This window comes from Notothenia rossii (assembly GCF_949606895.1).
Source record: "Notothenia rossii genome assembly, chromosome: 7".
Taxonomy (NCBI): Eukaryota; Metazoa; Chordata; class Actinopteri; order Perciformes; family Nototheniidae; genus Notothenia; species Notothenia rossii.
The window spans coordinates 35,611,890-35,618,351 of NC_136905.1; the positions used below are offsets into that span (position 1 = coordinate 35,611,890).

At 46.0% G+C, this 6,462-nt stretch overlaps 1 protein-coding gene across 2 annotated transcripts in view; it reads right to left on the reverse strand.

Moving 5' to 3' along the window:
- The window catches only part of LOC307046683 (uncharacterized protein), a 377,110-nt gene that overhangs the window by 345,206 nt on the left and 25,442 nt on the right, over positions 1 to 6,462 (reverse strand). The gene's annotated exons all lie outside the window — the stretch shown is intronic.

Consider the following 6,462-nt stretch of genomic DNA (forward strand, 5'->3'; position numbering starts at 1 on the left):
GCGGCAGAGCCTGATGTGAACTGAAAAGTTTTTCTGTGGCAATATTATTTAAGGAATCGTTGAGCTAGCTAGCTAGCATATATTGTCACTATCTGCTAACGTTAGCTTTAGCCTTCTATTTCTAATAGTTTTTTTCATAGGCTATAAACAGAGGTGGTATAAGTATTGTACTTGAGTAAAAGTAGAAGTACTCAGATCTTGTACTTCAGTAAAAGTAGAAGTACTCAGGTCTTGTACTAGAGTAAAAGTAGAAGCACTCAGGTCTTGTACTTGAGTAAAAGTAGAAGCACACAGATCTTGTACTAGAGTAAAAGTAGAAGTACTCAGGTCTTGTACTTGAGTAAAAGTAGAAGTACTCAGATCTTGTACTTGAGTAAAGGTAATAGTCCCAGAGTGTAGGAATACTCTGTTACAGTAAAAGTCCTGCATTCAAAATGTTCCTCAAGTAAAAGTAGAGAAGTATTATCATCAAAATATAGTGAAAGTAGCGACGGTAAAAGTAGTCATTGTGCAGATTGGTCCATTTCAGAATAATAGATATGATATGTTTTATAATGATTGATCATGAAAGTGTTCTCAAAGCTGGTAAAGGTGCAGCTAGTTTGAATGACTTTGTATACTGCAGGGTAGCTTGTGGATTTACTCCAGGTGGAATTAAAGTCGGAATTAACACTTGATTATATTTCACATCATTCATCCACATCTGTAAAGTAACTAAAGGTATTAAATACGTGTAGGGGAGTAGATGTACACCATGTACCTCTGAACTGTAGTGGAGTAGAAGAACAAAGTAGCAAAACATTGAAATACTTAAATAAAGTACAAGTATCTAAAAATTGTGCCCAAGTATAGTACTTGTTGAGTTTATGAACTTAGTTACTTTACACCATGTGGCTATAAAGATAGAAAGACTTAAGCCTTGCACAGAGCATGAAAATACATTTTCAAAATGCTCAACAGTGTTGCCAAAATTATAAACTGACTGCTACACAATTTAAAATAAATGCTTTTATATATTTCTATTAGATGTGACTCTTTGGCGTTTTTGTTATTATTAACACTGCTGCTTTAGTTGTTCTGACTGCTAAAATCCTCTGTTATTCCGTGGGGTGGGGGAGCCGGGGGCTCGGATCCTTGTCCCCTTTTTCATACCTGATGAGTTTGCATCCCTGTATGTTAAAAAGCCTCAGTCACCTTAATTCATGTAATAAAAACATCTCAGGTCAGTAACACTCAAAGCTAAATGTGCAATACCATGTTCAGCTATGTTACTATTTATAATGTTATTGTTGTTACATCAGAAGATGTACATATTGGAATGATTTCTTAACTTACAGTAGGCTATTTTTTACAATATGTGTTGGAAGGATTTATTAAATTACAATGAATATTGTCATTGTTGAAGGCTTTTAGAGAAGGGTGAACTATAAGCCTGAATTACATAACATTTTATACCTAAAAACATAAAAGCCACAATAAATAAATCACAATTATTCTAGTTATTTTTACCTCCCGTATTGCTTTCAACCCACCAGCTTTTATGGTGTTGTTACATCACTAACTGTAAGCTTGTCACATACAGTCTATGGTCACTCAGAGTAACCTACTGTTAATTTAGCTGCTGAAGAAGAAATATCAGGGGGGGAGGGGGGGAGAGAGCTGTGGTTGATGGGCCATTAGTTGTGTAAATACACAGCTGAGAGCTGCCGTTTACAAAGACCTCTGTCGGTTCTAGTGTTAAGGTAATTAGGTACAGTAGAAGCTGCAATGACAGTGTTGTGTCTAATTGTAAGCTTGTCACTCAGAGTAACCTACCGTTAATTTAGCTGCTGGAGAAGAAAGATCAAGGGGGGAGGGGGGAGAGAGCTGTGGTTGATGGGCCATTAGTTGTGTAAATACACAGCTGAGAGCTGCCGTTTCATTCAGACTGATTAAAAAACGGTAACAACGGACTATTTTTCTTAGCGGATGCATGTCAATTTAAATCAATACATACAACTATTTTTTAAATCAGTAAAAATATTTTCTAAATCCATAAAAGCATTTCAATTAATATTGGGAGTCATGTCGTTACTTTGTTGAGAATGTGGCCATAATAAGAGGGATAATTTGCAGCGACTTGTTCCTTATGGGGAAAATAACACCCTTCATCCAGATGAGGATCCCTTCCCTACGCTTTGGGATCCTGATCGACCGACGAAGCTCTCAAGTTTTGAACAGAGTTCAGAGTGAGATTTTGGCAGCGGTGTTTGGTACTCCAACTTCTGGCTCCCCTCAAAGTTCCCATGAAGCCCTCTGTAGCCTACCGCGAATGTCGACAGGGGGGGTGGGGGGTGCGAATGGAGTATGAAGCCCTCTGTATCGCGAATGTCAACAGGGGGGCGGGGTGCTAGTGGAGTGCACGCGTCTCAAACAAGCCTAGTTCAAAATTGCGGCGCAACTTGGTGGGCGGTACCCTGGAAAGAAATCTCTGCGTGAGAAATACAAGGTGTGGCGTGTGAATGGAGTGAAATGCGTGTGTCTCACGCCAAATACGTGAGACTTGAGAGCTCTGTACATATTTTTGGTGAATTACTGAGTTTAGGCACGTTAATAACGTTTTAATGAAGTTGAATACAGTATATTCATATGTGTCAGTGATTTCAAGTCAATTCGGCGAACATAAACATAAATGATCGTGGTGAAGATGATGATTAAATTAGGATTAAAAATCGAAAGCCGGGCTGCATTTCCTCCCGTTCGTTTTTTTCGAATAACAAAATTATTTTGTTAAATAACAACATGGTGATGTTTTATAAATGATTACATGTCTCTTATTTAGCACAGTAGTATGATATCCGTGACATATGGATCTTAACAAAGTTCCGCTGTACATCCAGCATACTGTATCTGACTTTATTTCACATGAGCTCCAGTGTGGAACCCCACTGCACCCCCTGGTGGATCAATGATCCATTGCAGCTGGCTTCATTATAATTACATTTATCTATCACGGGGGCGGTCTCAAGGCAAGCTGGAGGTTTTCCCTTGAGCGAGGGCAGATCACGTACCAATCACGGCCCTCGCGTTTCAAACTGTCTGAAATGAATCGCTACAACCTGTACATGTAACCTGTGTCCGTGTGTGAACAAAGGAGTTAATAAACCCTCCATAACTTGAAGCCTGTTTCCGACTCCCTTTGTCGAACGTTACATTGGTGTCAGAAGTAACTTTTTCGAACGAAGGACGTCTATCCTGACGGGAGCTCTTAACTGCGTCACAGAGCTAGCCGGTGAGCTAGCGGAGATGGATGAGTTCGGCAAGATGGGAGTGAAGCAGGAAAATAGGGACGGGGAGGAGGATGCAGCATGCGGGTGGTCGAAGGACATGAGTAGGGAGTTCAAGAGTGCATGGGAGGCGAGAGATCGCCCGAGAGAGTCGGCGGTGAGGATGGGTTGAGACGCGGGGATGTTGCCGTCCTCAGCGGCGTTTCGCGCCATTGACAAGCTGGATGTAAACAACAATGGCGGCGCCCAGCAACCAGTAGCAGCCGCCGCGTCCGTGAAAACGCCCACATACTCGGGTAAGGCAGACAGGGAGGCTTTCCATGACCAATTTGAACTGCTAGCACATGCCGGGGGTTGGTCGATAGAGACTTAAGCGCTACAGTTAGCTTTGTGCCTCACAGACGAGGCTCTTTCATGCCTGCTATTACTTAGCCATGAGGACCGACACAGCTATGATGCGTTAGCGGAGGCTTTGAAGAGGCGATTTGGACAGTGTTTCCCACCAGAGCTGCTCCGGAATTAATTAAGTAACCGCTGTAGGAAGTCTGGAGAGACGCTGCGTGCGTTGGCTAACAACGTGGAGAGTCTGACGCGGCGGGCGTATGCACACATGCCACCCGGAGTGCAGAGTGAGCTAACATGGGATCAATTCATCAGGGCTCTTCCCCCCTGTGGATTTGAGGGTCGAGGTACAGCTGCAGCATCCACAGTCCTTGCAGGCGGCCTTGGAGATGGCTGTGGAGAAAGGGAATGTGTGGAGTGTAGCTGCTAGGAGCAACGGAGGGCCGGTACCACCGGCTGTGAGGAGCTGCAGAGAGGAGGAGAAGCCTGCATGGGTTGCTGAAATGACTGAACTGATTAGGGCTGTGTCTCTGCAGCCAACACGCAGGCCAAGTACCAGGGTCTGCTGGGGGTGTGGTCAACCAGGACATTTGGCCAGAGACTGCCCCAAGGCACACCGGACCCAGGGAAACAACGTGGGGCCCGCATAAAGGGGAAGATGCGGAGCCAGGCCCAAAAAAAAAACAACCAAACCACAGCCTTATGGCCACCAACACAGACATCCGGGGAAGGAGCCCGACAGCACAGCCGGGGGAGCCAGGCTCTACTCCTTCCTGAAGAAGATGACAGCACATGCTTGGAGCCTGTTGTCGCGGTGGGCCGTGCTGGTGGTGGGGATTCCTGTTATGTCCCTGTCACTGTGGAAGGGGTGCCCTGCACTGCACTGGTGGACACAGGCTCGACAGTAACCCTGGTGAGAGCAGATGTGTTGCCCAGTGGGACTCATTCAGAACCGACAGCGGTGCGTCTACGCACAGTCACGGGAGAGCTGGCACCTATGAAAGGAAAAGGCTTGCTGACTGTGTCGGTGTGGGGAGTTGAAGCGCATCATCCGGTGTGGATAGCAGATGTACAGGACCCGTGTATTCTGGGCGTGGACTTTTTGAGGGCATCTTGTTGCCACCTGGATCTTCAGGCAGGCACAGTGAGTTTCCACGGAGGGGCCTGTGTTCACTATGACCCGTATCCACACCCCTGCTGAACCTGCTGGGACTACACACCCTGTGAGTACCCTATAAACTGAACCTAGAAACCGCCGCCCGTGTGCCGCCGCCGGAGGCCACTACTCTGAGAGGAGAGAGACCCGTGAAAAGGAGCTGCTGGAGGAGGACACAGTCTATGCTGCAGCTCGACAAGTTGAAGAGGTTATTTGCCGGGAGCTCCAGACAGTGAACGTAGAAGCAACAGCAAGAGCTGGACGCCCCAATTTATTTCCCTTTTCCCTGCCTGGACCAGAACCGGCACCCCCTGTCCCCATGACCCCAGCCCCCCTGCAGAGAAGGCAGACACCACCCCCGAGTCGGTTCAGAGACTTTGTGTGGTAGTTTTGGTTAGTAGTGAGACCCCTCGGTTCCTGTAGAGGGCAAGTATGTGCCCTGGTCTCCTAGTTCAACTAACAATGTTTAGTTATAGTTTTTTTGTGCTAGGTTTGATTTGTTCCTCGTGGGCGAGGAAATTTGTAGTAGGGGGGTAGTGTAGCGACCCTGTGTATAGGGTGCTGAGTGTGTCACTCCAGCATCCCCCGTCTCTCTGCCAATCACAGAGCTGCACATTGATGCTGGTCGGGGTGGGGGCCTGTGGTTGGGGGAGCAGACGGGGGAGGACGGGGACGTTGTGATGTTGACCCTATATATGGGTGTGAGTTGGGGTGTAGAGTGTGTGTGAGGATAAACCTACAACCTATACATGTAACCTGTCTCTGTGTGTGAACAAAGGAGTTAATAAACCCTCCATAACTTGAAGCCTGTTTCCGACTCCCTTTGTCGAACGTTACAATAGTATATCAGGGATTTCGTTCAAATAGGTGCAGCCACCCCCGCTGCCAATCAAGGCATTTTTTCCTCATCCCTGCAACTCGGACGGTGGTCCTCCTCTGCCTTCATAATCCTACATTCGCCCGGACATCAGTGTGTGCTGGCTATCCAAAGGTCTCTCAAACATCAAACTTGGTATTTATGCATATAACTGGTGTTGGTCTTATAGCACGTCAGCATGTATACGTGTCACTGTGTCATGTTTAAACCCTGGACGTCAGGTTGTGACCTCCGGGTCTGTGTCATGTTTAACCCTGCGACGTCAGGTTGCGGCCTGTGGGTCTGCGTTATGTTTAACCCTGCAACGTCAGGTTGCAGCCTTTGGGTCTGCATTATGTTTAACCCTGCGACGTCAGGTTGCGGCCTTCGGGTCCGCTTCTTGGTCAACCCTGCGACGCCAGACGTTGACCCATGCTTGGTGTTTATGTAAGCCCGGCACTGATTTCGGCAGTCGACCGCAAAGTCTGCATCTTAAGATGTAATAGTACTTAAGCCCGGCAGTGATTCCGGAAATAACATCCAGCTTTACGAGCAAAGAGTATGGTGAATGACCATTAAGGATACTGAATAAAGATGGTACATATTCAACTTTGTAAATCATCAAACTGCAGATACAATTCAGATATTTCCATGTATAAATATCTCATCAAATTGAAAAAAAAGAAGCAAATCTAACAGAAAAGATGCAAGGGCTGCATCCTCAGCTGCACTGTGTTCAAACACATTTGAATGGGTACTGCAACCAGTAATGTAGTCTGCATATAATTACAATTAATGTGGCTGGAGCTCTTTGACAGTGTGTATGTGTGTGCACAGACTCC